This window comes from Vanacampus margaritifer, chromosome 8 (genome assembly GCF_051991255.1).
Source record: "Vanacampus margaritifer isolate UIUO_Vmar chromosome 8, RoL_Vmar_1.0, whole genome shotgun sequence".
NCBI lineage: Eukaryota > Metazoa > Chordata > Actinopteri > Syngnathiformes > Syngnathidae > Vanacampus > Vanacampus margaritifer.
The window spans coordinates 12,281,079-12,301,963 of record NC_135439.1 but is presented as its reverse complement, the minus strand read 5'-3'; the positions used below and the strand labels follow the sequence as shown (position 1 = coordinate 12,301,963).

Sequence of the window (20,885 nt, the reverse complement as noted above, 5' to 3'; positions counted from 1 at the left end):
CATGAATGTGTGTCTTGTTTTGTTGGATCTGACTACAGAGTTTGATAAGGTGGATCACAGCATTCTGTAGGCTCGTTTGCAGCACCAGGTGGGCAAAAGTGGTAGCACTCTAGAGTAGTTTAGATCTTGTTTGGCAAACAGAACTTTTTGTGTTTGCTTCCTTGTTCCTTGTTGAGTCCTGCCCTACCCCACTGTAGTATGGTGTTCCACAGGGTTCAATGTTGGGGCCCCTGCTGTTGTCATTATATTCGCTGCCCCTTATGAAAACATGATATTTCCTTCCACTGCCATGCAGATGACAGTCAGATCTACGTCCCGCTAAGCAAAAAGTATGCTTTCTCATTAAGGCCACTTTTGACATGCCCAGAGGAAAGTGAGGCCTGGATGGCAGAAGTGAACAGAAATTGTGGTCTTTTTTACACCAAGTATTACCTAAAAAAATACTTACCTCTTTAAGTACCGCCATAATGATCAACATTAAAATGCAGTAGCATAGTAGACCTAACTGTTGCTGAAAAACAGGACAGAGCTTTTATTAAAAAAAACTAGATAATACAGTGTGAACATTACCACTGTGGTTAAATAGTGAATAGGAAAATTACTGCACAAAAGCATCCATCCATCTATTTTCATAACGCTTATCCTGCTCATGGTCACCGACAGCTGACTTTGGACAAAAGGCAGATTTCACCCTGAAGGGGTCGCCAGTCAGTCAGTCGCAGGCAACATATAGAGACGAACAACCAATCACTCACATTGATGCTTTCACTGAATGGAAGCTGAACCCAACCAAAGACAGGTTAAAAAAAATGGTTGTAAAATAATGGACTGGACTAAAATATGTTTAAATTAAACCACTGTAAGATTTAATTAAATAAATATTTAATTCTGAGATTCTTTCACATACCACTAGAGGGCGCCCTCTTACCACTAGTGGTGTTACACATTGAGAATCACTGGTATTGAGACTATACTGTACGCGACCACAGTATCGAATGAGAAATGAGAGTCACTAACGTTGATTTTAAATTCTTCAAAAAGCACAGAAAGCTATCTGTTCGGTCACGTTGTTACAACCAATTTCCCGACTGAGTGTGTCGACGTTGAATAATATATGTAGCTTCCTACTGACAAGATCCTGATTGGTGTCAGCTTGTTACTGTCTGTCAAGGCCTACTTCATGCTGTCCTCGTGCAAACCTCCACCATCCAATCACATGCATAGTGTTTTGTGTGTGTGTGTGTGACTGGGACTTGTTTCTTGCCAGAGACATAATTGCTTCTGTACAACAAAAACAAAATGTAGCATTTTTTCTTCTTGGCACAGAGGATGGGAATTGATCAATCATTTGTGTTGTGAAGCAAAAATAAAAATGGACTGCACTGCTGCAACCAGTAGACGCACTTTGGATTCAGTCTAAACGATTTTACTGTCTAAAGAAAGAAAACCTACAAGATATCAGATATGGAACATTGAGGCAATCACAGGGCACACACAAATCTGAAAAGGCCTTTTTTCATTTGAGGCGCTTCTTCTAGGTGGATTGCATCCTGCTAAATTGTACATTAATGAATGCACTGAACGTTCGGTCCGATGAAGAGAGGATGTGCACACGTGCAATTCTTCAAAGTGCTCTTCGGTCTTGGTCCGGGGGGACCCGAGCCTGCATGTTAGATGTTTCTGTTTAGACTGAAATTAAAAGGTCCTCAGCAAGCTCTGCCGATGCCTGCTGAGGAACTAATTATTCAATCAGGAGCGTGATGAAAGGTCAGAATTAAAACAGATTCATCAAAAGCAATCAACGAGTGGTTGATATCAACACATTAACAACTTTGCTCTGTTGTGTTGACTTTGCATCAGTGTTTGCATCCTGTTTCTGAGAGGAACTTGTCTTTGCCTTTTCTTTCTTTTACATAATAAGAGCCTGCAATCAACAGCACCGTTTTTTTTTCTTCTTCTTTTTTTAAATCACAGAATTAATTATTTTTGTGTACAGAACACCACGCTTTAATCAGAATTTCTTTTTTGTCGTTGGGGCAGCATGATGCACAACTGGTGAGCATGTCTGCCTCACAGTTGTGAGAGTCAGGGTTCAGATCTCGGCTCAGGACTTCCTCTGTGGACTGGAGGCTCCAGGACTCAAAAGTTGTGAAGTCATTTAAGGTACGATGACATTCTTAACTCCCTATTTTTGCCCTATTTTTGTTCCTAGCGCAATTTTTGCTGAGCACAGGGGTGGAGTTTTCTTTCACTCTAAAAACAGTTGGGTAAAAATAACTCAATTATGGGTCAAATATGGACCAAACCTCTTCTTGGGTCTATTTGACCCAACTTTGAGTCAAGAAATGTGTCATTTTGTATAAAACAACCCAGAAAGTCAAATTATCAAATCGAACCATAAAGTGGATCAGTCCATTTTTGATCCATAATTGGGTTACTTTTGACCTAACAGTTTTTAGAGTGTTCTTTTGTTATTTTTGTAGACTTTGCACATTTTTCCCTTTGTGCACTGTTGTGGGATGGAATGTAGCCTTTCCCTTGCCAATTGGAGTGGCATCCCTCATTTGTCAGAGCGCACGCCGGTCTTGACATTGAGAAAACAGAATAGATTCGCTGAGGTCATTGGTAGATAAATTGCAAGAACTCCCCTTCTTTGCACCCACAACCTTGCGTCCGTGCATCCTGCATCGCCAGAAAAAATACTGTGAAATAACAGGAAATTACATTCTCGTAAAAACACAGGTTTTTTTAAAACTGTAATTTTGACAATATTTTGCCTTATTTTCAGGGTTTTTAAATGTTTAATTATTATAATTATTAAATTAACTAGAAATATGGTAAGTAAACATTGTATTACAAATAATAATGCTTCCATTTAGAGAGAATAGATATTATTAGCTGTTTTAATTAATTAATTAATTAATTGCACAGTTTTCCATACACTGTAAATAAAAAATCTTTAAAAAAAACAAATAACAGAATGTTACTTTCCAGTAAAAACACTGATTTTTTCTCCATAATTAAAGTACAGTTTTTAACTGTAATTTTAACAAGATTTTCAGTAAAAAAAAAAAAAAAATTTAATTAGAAGCATTTTCACATTTTAAAACAATTAAATTAACTGGAAATATGGTAAGTAAACATTGTATTACAAATAATAATGCTTGAATTTACATAAATGGGAAATGATTAGTTGTTTTAATTAATTAATTAATTAATTGCAGTTTTCCAATCGCGATTAATTGTGATTAATCACATTTTTCCTCTACTTTTGCTTCTACTTTTTTCTTCAAAACTGATATTTACTCGAGTAAAAATCTTGGAGTTAATACAAAATCATCAAATAGAAAGTATATTTAGAATCAAAGACTGTTCTAATAGCATTCTTAGAGAGCTTTGAATAGAACACTTCTCCTGTAAAATACAACTGTTAAACAAATGATCAAAATGGACTCAAACAATTCTCAGAACGTCTCGCTTACAGATTTAGTTCTGCTCACGAGTATTACACTCCAGCAGCATTGGTTTGCGAGGCCCCGCGGAGGTAAGATGGGAATTTTGCTCTAAGATGGCGTAAAACTAATATGCTATTTGAATTTGGCAATGCAAAGTGCGCAAATTATTTTAGAGTTAGTTCTCAAGCAAGTAAATCAGAAAGTAAAACGACCTAGAGTCCATGTTTATTCATCCGAGTTAACTGAATTTTTTAACGCTTTAATACATTTAAATCAATCTTCAGAGTTAACGCTTTAATTTAGACAACCTAATTTGAATATGTCATTTGCACATAAAGGCCTCCTATTTTCCTTCAATTTTTTACTACTGAAGTGCATGTTCAACTCTCGAAAAAGTACTCAGTATTCAAGATGAAATTGTGGTTTCGCCCAGTGATGGGGATAATTGTCACATCGTCAGCGTGCCAAGCGACTCCACACTCACAAAGATGAAAGGCATTGTCGCTGCGTAATACGGTTTACTGAGGCTCGAGAAACTTGTCATCTGTTCCTTCTATTATGGATTTTTCATTGTCAAACTGTGAAATGTCACCACAAACGGGGAGGCGATCAGAAAGCTTTGATTCTGTGCGACACCAGAAGTTGACATTTAGGCAAGATTGGAAAGCGAGCGAACAAAGGAAGAAAAGGAAGCCAACAGGATGATAGTGCATGCAGCACGCTGACTCACGGCTGTCTTAGGGATTCCCGATGTCCGCAGTGAGACAATCGATCAAGGCCTTCATTATCTCACGCAATTCTTCCCGCGGCGCACACAGCCAGCAGGTGGGCAGCAGCATCCCTGGCAGACCCCCAACGCGGTGATTGCCACTGCTACAATGCAATGGCGATTCCACCTTCAACACTACACCAGATCCAACACATCACATTGATTTTCTTCCCGCTCGATTTCTTACAACGTACAAATAAACTTAAAATCTTTAAACAAAAGACTTAGAATTTAATGCCGTATTTAAACAGAAGTATGGTCCAAAATTCGAACCAAAATCCAGTGTGAAGATTATTGAGCCGTATGAATACTGCCTGGCAACAAGTGATTGCGCAATCTTTTGATGTGACCACGGAAATAAATATGGGTTCATCTATGTTTCATGGGGACATATTATGGAAATGTGTCTTTTTAATGCCTGGTAAAAAAAATTGTCTGATCTCTGGATAAAGGCAATAAAATAAAATAATAATAATAATAATAATAATAATAATAATAATAAATTATATATATAAAAAAATAAAACAATTAAATAAAATTATAATAATAAAAATAAATATATTATTTAATAAATAAACATAGGCAATGAAGCAAAGCGCAAAAACAAATTTCAAATCTTTGTGTGGTCACTTGTAGCTGGGTAGAGAGTGATTAAAAAAGTGATTGGGTCAATGACCATTGGCAAGGATGTTGGCTCAATCATAATTTCTCCATAATTCAATGCAAAAATATTCCCATATGCCAGGAAGACCCACTCTGCTGTTTGCATGGCAAACCCGGGACTGATGGCATCGTGCCCGTGGATGGAGAGTTGGCAGGAGCAGAAAGTGCCATGCTGCACACATGAAGGTCATTACAAGAAAAACAACAACAAAAATGGATTGTGGGACAAGTTAGACACATTAATGCTACAACTGAATCAATGCACTGTATTAGATACAGTATAATATACAGGTGGCCCTTTGGTTCTGTTCCCATGGCGGCAGAAGTCAAATCAATTATAATAAAAAGTTGCCATATTCTTACACCACTGTAAACTAGTTCATTGTTCACTGTGTGTAACCACGAAACATTGTATGTACATCAGGACTGTCGGAAATTGAGGACCCCCTTTAGTACATGTTAGCAGGGCTGGACTGGCCATCTGGCATATAGGGCAAATGCCCGGTGGGCCGGCATCTTTTGGGGCCGACGCAGTGCTTTTTAATCATTATTTTCCTACATTTTACCCCACGAAACTGGCCCACAATTGAGAGCGACCAGTCCAGTTAACCATTTCAAGTATAGATAGCAAACTGTAACATCATCAATAAACATCAGTGGCAGAACTATATGTTAGGCAAGAGTTGGGCTGGGCTGGCATGCTTAAGTCAAAATGCCAGGGCCGATTTTTTGTGCCCTGAGTGTTAGAAATTTAAGCAGCACCATCTGCTGGATAGGGTGGGGCACTGCCCCTCCTATCCCAAAATTGAGTTTCTTCTGGTTGTTTATGTCTATTTTGTCACATTAGAAAAAACTAAATAAACAAAGAATATTTTTCCTTCTATGTAGCCTACTGAAGTGGTTCATGCCCCCCCCCCATAAAAACGATCTCGACTCTATGTGCGCTTCAGCAACAACATGCTCCCTGTGTCAGATTTTCAAATCGTACTCGTGCAAAGCGGTTTCTCACCACCGCCCACACCGCACACCCACAGGCGCCCACGCGGCTCCCTGCACATGCTCCTGCACGCTCGCTGCGGATGTGGCATAAAGATGGATCGCAAGGTGCACGACACGCTGTGTGCTTAAGGAACTGCTGAATCTCATCCGCACGTGCGAGGAGTTGGGAGGGGCAGCTAATGGAAGTTGAGAGCAAAATTGGAGTTGAGGTGGAGAGATTAGATGATGGATGGAGGGTCGTGAGGGGTGGGCAGATGGATGCGGAGTCGCGTGATCGCTGGAGGGGAATGTTTACTTTACTGTTTGCCACCTCTATCCATCTCCCTTTGGAAATGTCCCAGTCAGACCACCTTGCCCCCCATTTTTTCTTGACACCATCCGTCAACATGCCTGATTTTCTGCTTGTTGCACGCCACCATGTTTGCTCACTATTCAACTGGTGAAGTTGCTCACATATTTTTAGGATTAAAGGGCTGGATGCAGATGTTGTTTTCCCCCGTATCTGTGATAACAGAAAATGGATCCTAAATATTTGGAAGGGAATCTTAAAGTGGAAGTTCTTGAACACATCATGACACACTAGGGGTTGATCTCATTCGTCAACAAGTGGACTTTACTAATCCACACTTAAGTATAAAACTTGAAGTTGACTAATCACTAATCAAGTGTTTTTTGGCATCTTGTCTTCCAATCAGCCAGGAAGACTTTTGACTTGCCATTCTGCTACCATTGCCCAACTTGTTTTTTTATACATCTGTGCGGGTCTGAAAGTTGAAAAGAAGCTGGTGGCGGCTGAGAATAGCGGTCAGCCTTGCGAGCTTCAGCTAATCTCATCGATACTATTCTTGGAAGATTAATTTGTTTGTTTGGACAGTCAAACACACATTTTTCACTTTTCCCAGATTTTTTTTTCTTGTTTATTTCATTATTTAATTTTATTTTGTTCTTTGATTTACAGATAACATTCCCAACTCCCGACCACATCTGCCTAGCACGTAGCTCTGCCACCAATTCTGGTTCAGTTTGTTATCCATATTGTAAATGGATAAATGGGTTGCTCCCTCTAAATTGTGGGCAGGTCTGTTGGGTGAAATTGAGGGAAATGATCATTAACCTCAACTCCCAGCCATTTTCACTGAAGCAACCCCCTTCACTCTCGGCTGTTTTACTGGATTTTGACTGATTTTGCAAGGCCCACAGAATATTGTGTTCTATTGCTATAAAAACACGGAACCTACCAAAAGAAAGATAAGAGTCTCTTCTTTCATCATCAGGAAGAAAGTATATTTCTATCTGTTTCCGTTTTGCAGCAATTAGCATTAGAATATAGCTAAGTTTCATCATTTTTCACAAATCTGTATAGAACTGTGGGTAAATTAGCTTTTTTCAACATGGCCCTGGTTGATCTCTTTTGCTCTGCTGCCACCTGCTGGCCGTTTTTGTAATACTACCATTTCTTCAACCGTTCTCTGCAGTTGAGAGGCTGCATCAAAGCCTTCTGTATGTTCTAGCATAAAAACAAACATAAAAATACGTCTATAGGACACTTACAACATCTAAAATAGAACGTATTTATACGTTTTTGGGAGCAAATGAGTTAAATAGCACCACATCGTCCCCAAAAGACACTGGCCTGTATGCCAGATGGCCAGTCCGACCCCGACAAGAGCACAAAAAACCTGTCAGTTTCTTGAACATAGCCAATGTAACGTTCCAATAGTGGAGTATAAAAAAAAAAGAAATAGTAGTGACAAGGACTACATTTGTGGGTGTGAGAGCAGTCCTAACTTTAATGCATTTAGGTAAAAAAAAAAAGGGGAAATCCTGCCACATTATGTTATGAAACTCTGACAGGCTGCTACCTGAACAGCAATACAAGTCCGGTTAATTATCACAGTTTGTAATCCATACAAGCTAGCTGTGTCTAAAGAAAATACCTTTGTCTCAAGGTAGCTCGTCCACAGGGTGTGAGACATCATTACTACTTGACAGCTTGTTCGATGGATTTCATTTAGTTCCACCATTCATTAGCGCACGCTACATGCGGTGATGACGTCCCTAGCCTGCAATTTTGCCATTACACGTGCCGCCCATCAATAAGCTCTAATCAAAGCTGCCGCGCAATCACACCTCTTTAAGACGGGAGGAAATCAAGATAAAGTGGCAACGGTGCTGAAATCAGAGTCAGCCAGCATCCCGGGGCCGATGATGGCCGTGATGAAGATGACACTTACTTAGACAATAAGCCCATGATCAAGAAGAAGCGTGTATCGTACATGTATCATGCTGGCAACAACGCCCACATTCCTTCTGCTCGGCGGCGGCGTGGTCCCTCAGTGTTCCATTACGCCACCATTTTACACGTGAACGCGCACAATGCGACTCTGTTGAGCTGCGGCGTTGTGTGAATAAGTAGAGAAGTCTTTTGCGCGAGGTCATCTGTCACTTTGGCGCCGCTCTCGAGCTATTTGTGTGATAACAAGCCTCTACGCTGCTCTTTTTTCCAAGGCCTCAATAAGCTTGTGTGCACAGGACGACGACTGCTGTGTAAAAGTCACACTCGGCCAGGTGGCCGTGTGTGAACATTTCTATTGTGGATGTTGCTTCTGTTATATACTGTTGATATAAAAAGTCTACACACACCTGTTTTAATGCCACACTTTGGGACATAAAAAAGAGACCAATAATAACTTATTACAGTATACATTTCAGCTGTTCTAGTTAGCTGTTTCCGACATTTTTTTTTTGCTTTGTAGCAGAAGGCTGAAGCTTAGAATATAACCTTCAGGCTTCTGCTAGAAAGCAAAAAAAAAAAAGAGAGAGAGAGAGGGAGGAAGAGAAATTTTGGGAATGCTTAGTATAACGTACTGTAGCCACAAATGGGGGCAGGCGTATACTGACTCCTTTTTAATTTAAGATTGAATGTGATTGGTGAATTCTGATCACAACCACATCCCAATTATAAGCGGGTGTGCACACTTGTGCAACCTCATAAATTCACTTTCCCTCTTAAAAATAAATATTTAGACTGACAGGTAATACAGTAGGTCACATTAACTGTGGATTTATTTTGTATCACAAAAAAATGCATTTAAATGCATGTGTAAACTTCTGTAAACTTATATCCGCTATGTTAAATACAGTAGAAAACAAACACTTTTCACACTGAATATATTTCTATATTAAATAGTAGAGTAGTGTACTTATCAACACCAGCATTAGAATGAACAAGTGTCTCCAAGCTTTTGAATAATACTCCGCGCAGGACAACTTTTGTGTTCAAGGGCAGCATTTTTAGATCAGATGGAGGGGAAAAAAACATTGAGTAAAATATGGGAAAATCGTTCCTTTTGATAATAAAATAATCTATTTGTTCATTTGTAAATGTATCCTACAGTCTTAATTTCTTTAGAATTAAATTGACTAAAAGTAAACACGTTAAATACCAAATTTGAGGCACACAATGCATTTATTTTAGGCCACCGTTATTTATTTATATTATATTAGTATACTTTGTGTATGATATACCGGTACATGCTCAGACCTCCGCCAAGCCAGAAAATTCCTAGCGTGTTGTACTTTTGTTTGTTTATCCATCTGTTTATTAGTTAGCAGGCTGCTTTCTGATTCATGGAAGATGATAAACTGACTGGTGTGGCATTATGCTGCTGGTGGGTGGATGCTTCCACCGTACTGAGTCACATGGTAGAAAGTACATCCCTTATCTATCACCAAAATCGTTCATCACCCTTAATGTTTTGAGTAAATTTGTTTTGCACGTTTTAATGTTGTGTTATTTAATGTCGAAAAAGTCAAAAGGAGTGTTGTCACTATAAAGACTGGTACTTAAATTGGCCCAGTTGCCCACAGTACCGAAATCTGTGCTTTTCGGTCGAGCTTTCTTTCTTTTCGTATTTTCGCACATGAGTGCAGTTAGAAACGTATGTTAGCTCCGTTGTGGGCATGAACACAGATGGGAGCGGCCTATCTCATTCCCTTTAAAATCATTGTGCGAAAAAAATAAATAAAAAATAAAAATAAAAATAAAAATAAAAATAAAAATAAAAATAAAAATAAAAATAAAAATAAAAATAAAAATAAAAATAAAAATAAAAATAAAAATAAAAATAAAAATAAAAATAAAATCATTGTGCGAGAGGTGCAGAAGCTAAAATAGACTCACTGGAGTCCATGCAGAAGATCTAAGCATGCATATAAGATGATGTAAATATAAGTGGTGATAAGTGGGCACTTGGAGACCGCCTTCCAACCCGCTGTTCCGCGGCCAGGAAGCTGATTTAAAAAAATTCATAAAATCAAGTTGATAAAATGTGGTCAATGAATTGCTCGTTGTTATATTTATGAATGAAATATGACGTCGTCCACCACACATGTCCCAGCAGTGCAGAATTTGTTCAAATTCACCAACATTGCTTTATATCACCTGCACTTAGACAATTTAGACCTGCTCCCTGAATGTGCAAAATTTTGCCGCAGGAACGCCCAGCATGGAGCAGTGCGGTCTGTCAATTTGTCAAATTCCCAAACACAAAAAAATCAAGATCTGTCCATTTTTACGGATGCGAAAATGGAGCCCATGATCTTTAATTTTGGAGTCATTTTCTAAGGGTGTGAACTCCAAACAATTATTGAATAAACTTGTTATTTAACATTTATTTATAAAAAATTCAAAATGAGTTAATTAGTGTTGTAAGAGAAACTGGTGTGGAACATTAAAAAGCACATGAGGCAGTTAGCGAGAGCATTTTCGAATAAATCTTTCAAGAAAAAAAACCTCACCAGTTGATTGCTGACTTTGCAAAAGCAGACGTCTTTCGGTTTGACTCATAAACCAATCGCGGAATAAATGCCGACAGTTGCACAATAGTAGATCATTTCATTAAAATTAAGAGCCTTTGCATTCTCTCCTAAAGGCTAAGCAGAACAACAACAAAAATAACTTTAAACTAAAGATGTCAGTGCTCTCTTGCGTGCAAGTACACACTCCAAACATAAAGTGACTTGGTTCAAGATAAAAAACAAAACAACTTTACAATTCATGCAAAGGTCTCGCAGTGCACGACTAAGAGATCTTTTTGTATTCTTTTTCACGCTCGCTTCAACATTGTGCTCCTGATGGTCACTCTTCGCGCGTCTTCTCATAGCTTAAGTTCTCCACCAATGTCCAGTACCAGAAGCACTCACTGCATTTCTCTATCTAAAATTGATTTTTGGAGCTGTTATATTTAGGCACGATGTTATGTAACGCTGCTAAGAATATGCAGCAAGGAGGAGAAGAAGGTCAGAAATGGCAGGACAAGAAAAGATGTGACAAGAAAGGATTAAGTGGAACTGATGAGGCAGGTTAAAATGATTAAGCTATTTCGCCCAACCGAGCAATTAGCACCCAATTATTGCCATTTATCTGCGGCAGACGGGAGGACATTGCTGGGCAAGAGGTGAGCACATCCTGCAGGTGTTCCTACCGCTGCTCCTTCATGAAAGATAGAGCTTTAACCTCAAGGAGAATACCACATAACACCGCTTCATTTCCAATAGGAAAAGATAAGATCATTTGCGATAATATTGCGACAAAAAGGCCGTAATGGTAGCAGTCGGATCAGAGTGAGCGTGTGATATCTTCCGATGGAAATCTCATATTTCCACTTCATGACAATTTTGACTGTTGAACAGAATGAGATTCTCGACGGAATCGTGTTAGTACGGCAAAGTATTTTTGTTCCAAATGCTAAAAACATAGCATTTTCCCAATAAAGCTATGGGGTATTTTCCCATAATGCCAAGGGGCAATACCACATTTACGCTTGTGCAAGTCAATGCCATTATGGGAATTTTTTATTTATTTAGCTTATGTGCTTTTGAATGACTTTACTAATATGGCCAAACGACAATATGTTCGAATGGTGACGTAGCCCATTCAAAACTGTTTAATGCAGTTCTGTAAATTCCAGTGTTCTCCTGCATGCATGACTACAAAGCTTAGAAAATTGGGTTTAAAAAAACAACTGAAAAACAAGTAATGAAATGAAAAAAATATTGATTTATTAAGCAACATTATCTACCGAATAGACCAGGAACATTTTCTTAGCGCAAGTCAAGTAGCCTAAACATAGCTAGCATGTCAATCCTGTCTTAAAAGGAACCCGGACTGTCATGACAAGTTTGCTGTATATTATTTATTTTAATAATCATTTCCAGTTTAATACATTTTGTAGAAACTATTTGGACGGACGCCGCCATTGTTATTTACGTCGCAACGCATTCAGTGCGTAGTGACGTAGAATCTGCCGAGCAATGTGAAACGCCTATAAAGAAAGCAAGGTAAGCCTCTGTTGCGTTCCTAAAGGGACGATCAAAACTCTTGTGTCTGGTGAATGACGAGAGTACGGCGTGGGGCAGGCTTTTCGTTTTTGTAATGAAATACACATAATTCCTTGTTCATAACGAAATAGCGCGGTGCCCTAGTGTTTAGCACACCTGCCTTACAGTTCTGAGGTTTGGTGTTTGAATCTCAGCTCTGGCCCTTTTATGTTTAGTTTGTTTGTTCTAACCTTTCCCGCCATTACTCCTGCTTCCTCCCACATGCCCAAAACACACGTTACGTTTAATGAAGACCCTAAATTTTGCACGGATGTGAGTCTGGATGGTTTTATGTCTACATGTGCCGACTCCAGCTCACTGGAATGATGACAAGAAATATAGAAAATGGCTGTATGAATGTTTCTAAATATAGATCTCCATTTGCTGCCAGAACTGTCCTTCAAAATAGTAGATTCTATTTAAAGCACACTGCCCGCATTCACGGAAGAAAACCATTCACAAGCACTTTGCTTTAATGAACCAACTATCAACAACCTTGGACGATGAGCGCAATGGCTTGCATGCTGTAGTGTACGATACTGTAAGTAAAGAGTTGTCCCTGATTGTCCATCCATCAATTTTATAGCACTTGTCACGCGGGTCACGGGTGAGCTACAGCCTGTCCCAGCTGACTTTGGGCAAGACCAGCCAGTTGAGCGTTCACATTCACACTTATGGACAATGTGGGAATTTATTTTTATTTCATTTATTTATTTATTTATTTATTTATCCATCCATTTTCTTGGTTGCTTTTTCCTCACAAGGGTCGCGGGGGTGCTGGAGCCTATCCCAGCTGGCTTCGGGCAGTAGGCGGGGTACACCCTGAACTGGTTGCCAGCCAATCGCAGGGCACACAGAGACGAACAACCACACTCACATTCACACCTAGGGACAATTTGGAGTGTTCAATTAACCTGCCATGCATGTTTTTGGAATGTGGGAGGAAACCGGAGTACCCGGTGAAAACCCACGCAAGCACGGGGAGAACATGCAAACTCCACCCAGGAAGGCCGAAGCCCGGACTCGATCTCACGTCCTCTGCACTGGGAGGCGGACGTGCTAACCAGTCATCCACCGTGCTGCCTTATTTATTTATTTATTTATTTATTTATTTATTTATTTATGTATTTATTTATGTATTTATTTATGTATTTATGTATTTATTTATGTATTTATTTTTAATGTATTTATTTTTTATTTTATTTTATTTTATTTTATTTTATTTTATTTTATTTTATTTTATTTTATTTTATTTTATTTTATTTTTGGGGGGGAGAAAATAAAAAGACAATGTGGGAGTTTAAATGAACTGATGTTATGTTTTGGGTTGTGGGAAGAAGCCGGAGTGCTCACAGTTAATCCAGGCAAAGGAGTCAAACCCTGAACCCACAGAATTGCTAACCAACAAGCCACTGTGCTGCCCATATTTTCCCTCAGTGTTTGAAAAAGTAAGGCCATCATGACAAACAAGAAATTTCTTTTGAAGCAAGAAACAAACAGGAATGACAAAGTCAGTCATTGTGTACTCAGATAGTTACATCACATAATGCCGGCATTTTTAGACGCACATTTCGGGTGAAAATTACTCCTGATTTTGGGAAAATAAGCCCATCACTACCAGCCTTGAAGAAAACAAATATAATTATGGTCAAATCTAGCATGATTTGTCTTCAGACAACATTTCGATGTTGACTTGGAGTAGCAGGATGACTCCGGGTACTCCGGTTTCCTTCCACATTCCAAAGACATGCGTGGCAGTTTCATGGAACGCTCCAAATTGTCCATAGGTGTGATTGTGAGTGTGGATGGTTGTTTGTCTGTGTGTGCCCTGCAACCAATTCAGGGTGTGCCCCGCCTACTGCCAGTAGCCAGCTGGGATAGGCTCCAACCCCCCCCCGCGACCCTTGCGAGGACAAGCGGTTAAAAAAATGGATGGATGGATAAAAGTAAATGTGGCACTTTTATGCGTTCCCATTTTAAGAAACAAAAGTCAAAATAACACACTAGTATTGTGAAATAAAACATGTGCAGAAGATCAGTCATGCTCGGCCCATAAAGTGTTCATATGTGTGCCCTGTAGTCCGTACAAGCACACTTTCCCTGCTCTTGATAGTCAATTCCAGCCGGCTCACGGTGTTGTGCCGCTCTTATTTATCGCTCTGCCTCCTCTATATATTGCCTCTTCGGGTCCACCTGTCTTTGTCCCACTCACTGCGCTGAGATCTCTTTCACCTTCTTATTTGCACAGGCAGGCACTCTTCAGAGAGTCATGCTGTTTACTAAACAGGTGATGAAGTGCTGTTAATTTGTCACAAACACGGGGCTTTTTGAGTTTTGTTTGTTTTGCACCTGAAATCAATCAATCTAACCCAATTTGGGTTATTTTTGACCCAATCGTTTTTAGATTTACTCAAACAACCATTCTCATATCTATCTATCTATCTATCTATCTATCTATCTATCTAGTTAACCAGCTTCTATTTAGTTAGCTTGCTCGCTAGCTTGGTATCTATCTATCTATCTATCTATCTATCTATCTATCTATCTAGTTAACCAGCTTCTATTTAGTTAGCTGGCTAGCTAGCTTGGTATCTATCTATCTATCTATCTATCTATCTATCTATCTATCTATCTATCTAACCAGCTTCTATTTAGTTAGCTGGCTAGCTAGCTTGGTATCTATCTATCTATCTATCTATCTATCTATCTATCTATCTATCTATCTATCTATCTATCTATCTATCTATCTATCTATCTATCTATCTATCTATCTATCTATCTAACCAGCTTCTATTTAGTTAGCTGGCTAGCTAGCTTGGTATCTATCTATCTATCTATCTATCTATCTATCTATCTATTGAAGACATTTAATCTTTTCAATTTGATGTTTTACTGTTTTTGAGTTTACTTATAGGCATATCAATGTGATATAATCATGAGTGTTTAATAGAATACAGTGGAATAATGATTTTGTGAACTTTATTTTATCCTCTCACCCTCAAAGCTATTGAAGATAGGAATGTGCATGATGTTATTTAGAGCCTTTTGGCATTAGAGACTAAAAGTCTGGGGTTAGATCCTAATTGCATTTCTCCCCCAGTCAAGAAGGGGAACTGAATGTAAATGTCTGTTTACTAATAACATTACACCTTTGTTAAACCTGGAGTTGACATGTCTGTATGAAAACGTCTGCTTGCTAATAACATCAACATTTGGTCACTAGGAGATGACATGTCTGCCCTTTGTTCAATCAAGAGTCGGGTGGAGGAACCTTTTATCTTTTTTGTATAAATGAGTCGATGTTTTGTAAATTGTCACACTCTTGGGGTCATCACGTTGCATTCAGATGTGGTGTCTTAACGGTGTCTTTGGAAGCTTTTAAATAAATCCTTGCAAGGAACCTTGTTCATCAGATCTCGGATACAATGATTTTGAACACGCAAAGATTACACTTAAAATAGTAATCATCAATTCCTTCACTATCTATCTATCTATCTATCTATCTATCTATCTAGTTAACCAGCTTCTATTTAGTTAGCTGGCTAGCTAGCTTGGTATCTATCTATCTATCTATCTATCTATCTATCTATCTATCTATCTATCTATCTATCTATCTATCATCCTGAGTTCAAAAATGTGGATTTTGAGTTTTCTATGGCTTCCCCCCACATTCCAAAAAATACACATGTAAGGTTGATCTCAATTCTCCATAGGTGATTGTATCTGCCCTATGATTGGCTGGTGACAAGCCCAGTAGCCCGCCTCACATGTAACCCTAACAAGGATACGCAGTAGCCTATAGAAAATGGATGGATGAATTAACCTGCAAAGACTCTTGTGGCCCAAAGTTGTTATTCATACACATACAAAAAGTCATTATTAGATACACGTGTGACATGCGTAGTGTTTCTTATATTGCCATCTCTTCACATGTAGTATATATTACAGTCATATGTCTCCCCCCCCCCGTGCCTGTGTAAACAGGTATCATCATATTAAAATTAAAAAATAAAATAAAAAACGTTTCATTGCCCTTTAAAAAAAAATGTTTTTAGTCCGTGCCGCAAAAATTACCATCTCTCTACACACTGAACAGTTCAGCACACAGCAGAGCACAGTGAAGGCAGACTGTTTTCCAGGAAATATGAATGATTTTACACATACATGGCAGTGCATTTTGAGATTCATTTAATTCGCTGTCAATTACAAAATCTTCCACTTTGATACCTGTTTTCAAATGTTAGTATTTTCCGACTCCAATCAAAACAGAAGGCCAAAACAACATTGTTCTCATCCAAAAATAGTCAGTAATCAGAATAATGAAAACTCATTTGCTCCCCAAAATGTATAAATACGTTCTATCTTAAATCTTTTAAGTGTCCCAAAGACATATTTATACGTTTTTTTATGCTAGAGCATACAGAAGGGTTTGATGCGGGCTCTCAACTGCAAAGAACGGTTGAAAAAAAAGGTAGTTATTACACAAACGGCCAGCAGGTGGCAGCAGAGCATACGAAATGAACCAGAGCCATCTTGAAAAAACCCTCAGTTACTCAGAATTCTAAATAGATTTGTGAATAATGATGAAACTTAGCTATATTCTTATGCTAATTGCTGCAAAACGGAAACAGATAGAAACCTCTTTTTTTCCCTGACGAAAGAAGAGACTTTAATCTTTCTTTTGGTAGGTTTCATGTTTTTATAGCAATACAACACAATATTCTGTGGGCCTTGCAAAATCAGTCAAAATCCAGTAAAACAGCCAGGAGTGAAGGGGATTGCTTCTGTGAAAATGGCTGGGAGTGAATCAGTTAGCCCAGCTAATTAGATGAAACACTCCAATATGTTTTTTTTTTGCCAGTGAAGTAAAACCTAAATTGAATCCAATGCAGGCAGGAGGCTTTATGAGGACTTTTTTTGTATGACAATGGAGCAGCTCTTACATAAATCTTGCACACTAGGGACGCCCCTTTTAATCGGCTCAGCAAGAGTCTGGCCAACCACTCACCACTGTCACGCGTGAAAGGTAGAAAAGGAGCACAAGTGGACACATCATATCACTTTGCTCATTGCTGAGAAAGTCAATACGACAGCCGGCCTCAACGACGGCACAGCGTCTGGCTGCAGAGTGACTGCTGCTAGAAGATTTCTCTCATAAGCAACATCAAAGCGTCTATAAATACACGCACGCAACGCAAACTCTCCATGACCCACATGCAATGCAAAAACATCAATGGAGAGCTAATAGGAAATACTTTCTAATTATTTTGGAACAAGAAAATACACAAACAGACGAGATGGGCTTGAATTGACATATGTTATCACTGGATTTTGAATCACTCCGATTGACTAAAAAAGTTCAATTAGTGGTGACCAGACTTGAGAGCCGAGGTAGATTGTCAATGAACCAGAAAGGGAACTTACTAATTAAGACAGAGCAATTAAACAACAGCAAAAATGTGGTTACTTGCAATTTTACAGTTGTTTCAGGCCATGTTAACGTTAGACGCATAGTAACGTTACATATATTTTTTTAATTCTATAGTGTTATTCTTAAAAAAAAAAAAAGTAATCAATAAATTAGCAATATTGTTTTAAAACGGCCACATGAACTTTTTTACTGCCAAACATCCAAAGAACAACCCCTGCAGTGCCAGCCAATTTCGAGCATTTTCCCTCATCTTTCAAGGCAAACAGAATATTGTGCGCTCTGATTACATAAACATGGTGTACGGTCTACCATATGAAAGAGTGGATTCCATTCTTCCATTAGAAAAAAAAGTATATTTCAAATTCTACCTTATTCCGTTCTTTAGTAATCACCATTTGAAAATAGGTAATTTGAGTGACAACAAGCGAAAATAGGGAGAAAACAAGCTTTTTGTGAAAAGATATATTTTCTGCACAGCAGTGACTTTGACACTAATATTTTTTTTTTAGTGGTGCTCTGTGAATTAGATTCAATGTGACAACGCTTTGATCATTGAAAACGAAAAATCTCCTAATATCCGCTGTGTTTTCATGTAATTTGACACCCGGCAGCCCATTGAAAAGAGATACAATGCTGCCATCTGCTGGCCATAGTTAGTGGGTGTTTTTGGATTCTCACAACCTCATTCACAAAGCAGTGCTGCACAAGACGACCATTGAGAAAAAAAAAACGTAGTTGACGCCGATTGCCGTTATTGGCGGTATACAGTGGGCGTGTCCTTAACGTCAATTGACGTTTTTGGTGGTAAAAGAGTTAAGGTTGTATTTAATAAAATAGCAACTGCATTAAAGGGGAGTTTGCGATTGTCCGGAAAAAAAACAAATTTTGTCGTATTTGTTAAAAACTGTCAGTATAGCCTAAAAGTAGTATGTCAGTAAAATGAACTGTAAAAAAAAAAAAAAAAAGATAATCCCTTTCTGGCTCCATCTTGTGCCTCTCATTTGATTTACAAGAAAATACCGCATACGAGACAGAAGGTGTGACTGACATTTTTTTAAATAATTAAAAATTAAATCACAAGATGTTTGTCTAATCATGTTGACCAGTTTAACAAATATTACAAGATTTTTTTATTTTTTTTTTATTGCAACATTCCCCTCTATACACTCAATAAAGAATATAATGACATCCAGTACTAGAGGCACATTTCTGATTCCAAAATAATACCCGGTTTAGATTGACGCTGTCAATTGATTTTACTGTAAAATTGTGTTTAATATTGTTCTGTTTGTAACATAGTTGTACTAAATGAGTGACCTCATCAAGCTCCATGAGACGGACAAAACATTAAAAAGAGCTATCAGTCGGATGCAGTGCACTTCTACACCACTGCAAACTCCATCCATCCAATTTTTATCCCATTTATCCTCATTAGCGTTGCAGGCAATTGGAGCCAATCCCGATGTCCCGGATTGGTGGCTACATTGATAAACCAGCATTAAATGAGCTTTCACTGAACCTAACATGCACGTTTTTGAAATGTGGAAGGAAGCAGAAGTACCAGGAGGACACCCAGATTTGAACCCAGATCTGACTGCGATGCAGACATCATCACCACTTCACCACTCTACTGCCCAGTGGCAAACTATAACCATTCTACTAAGAAAAACAGAATTCAAACAGGATTTGGATAGACTGATAGAAAAATCAACAACAACAAAAACAATGAAAATAAAGTTGAACCGAGGCTCAGTGAGATCAACATGAATGCGATGACAGCCGACAAAAGCGAAAACTTACGTTGATGGCTGGCGGTCTGGTGACAAACGATTGCGTGACACTTGCTATGTATGCAGCTAATTGGGACCTTGAGCATCCTCGTCATCCTAATGAGATGAGATGCTACTTTGCACCACGCAGCCTCCATCGGGCTGAAAAGCCACCATGCTGGTGCCACCCTGCACACAGCGGCCAATCCCACCAATCTCGTCAACACATATGTGACACACATGCTGGCGTGCTTTTTTTTCAAATCACGTCGCAACTAAATCACATTTCCAAATGAAATGCGCCCGTTAGGAGTCGTGTCGAGGAACGCGGTCGTACACGGAGGTGCGTGATTGTCCCGGGAGGTTAATGCCATTTAAAAAAGCAATTTGCGGGAGACAATGCAGTTGCAGACATTAGTTGGGGGAAGTGAAGCATGTGGCCCCCAAAATGAGCATCACGATAAGCGTGGCCCGTCCATGTGACTGGAGACCATCAACAACAAGCACCGCCGATGTATGCCTCTGCAAAAGAATGCACTCACTTGCTTTTAGGACTATTTTTCTACTACTACTACTACTACTATTTAATTATTATTTTTTAAATAGCCTGTTTTTTTTTGTCATTTCAAAAACAAAAAAAAACATTTTGCATTTGTGAAAATAATGAATTAAAAATATCTACTTTTATTTTGAACGATTTTATACTTTAAAGTCAATTAACTCACCAGTGTGACGAGCGGGAACTCCGTTTACATCCTATTGCAGGGGTCCGGAACCGGGTTCCACTCCAGCGCTCCCCAGGACAGCCGGCTGACAGCCCCCCAAAAAACGTGACCAGAATATTTGGATTCCCTTTTTTGTCATAAATATTACATAGGCAGGAGTTGGTGGTGGTTGGGTTGAACCGACTTCCTCCCCTGCAGCTAACAGGTCTCACCTCGCCGTCTCAGCGTTTAAATTCCACGCTGTGCGCTCCACTGCGCCGCAGCACACTTTCCACCGCATCCCACACACGGACCAGCCGAACGCATCTGCTCGCAAGCAGTCTCTCCGATACGTTGATCTGCAGGAGGGAGGGAGGGAGGGAGGGGGGGGGGGGGTGTTCGTTGGAAGGGGGAGGAGTCAGGGATGCGGGAGCACAGGGATGAGGGACAGGAAGGAGTGCGTGTGCGCACGAGACAGGGAGAGAGGCGGAGATGCTTTTCACAAGGACGACCTGAGATTCCTCAAGGGTGAACGCTCTCAATTCAAGCAGATTTCCCAATTACGTGCACCTCCGCATTCCCCTTCACACACAAAAAAAGAGTAGAGGGAAAACAGCAGCTTATAGGGAAGCCATATTTTGGAGAGGGATTTTGGATCCCTCGCCACAATAACAGCAATTGGAGCCTCCTCCTGTGCTGTGAGCCACTTTGTCA

The 20,885-nt window shown here is 39.3% G+C and overlaps 1 protein-coding gene across 1 annotated transcript in view; it reads right to left on the bottom strand.

Annotated features, from left to right (window-relative positions):
• LOC144057122 (G-protein coupled receptor 22-like) overlaps window positions 1-20,514 on the bottom strand; it is a 29,932-nt gene extending 9,418 nt beyond the window's left edge. The window contains exon 1 of the mRNA XM_077574400.1: window positions 20,193-20,514. The gene's annotated coding sequence lies outside the window, so the exon portion shown is untranslated. The remainder of the gene's footprint in view (window positions 1-20,192) is intronic.
• Between the last annotated feature and the right edge of the window lie 371 nt (window positions 20,515-20,885).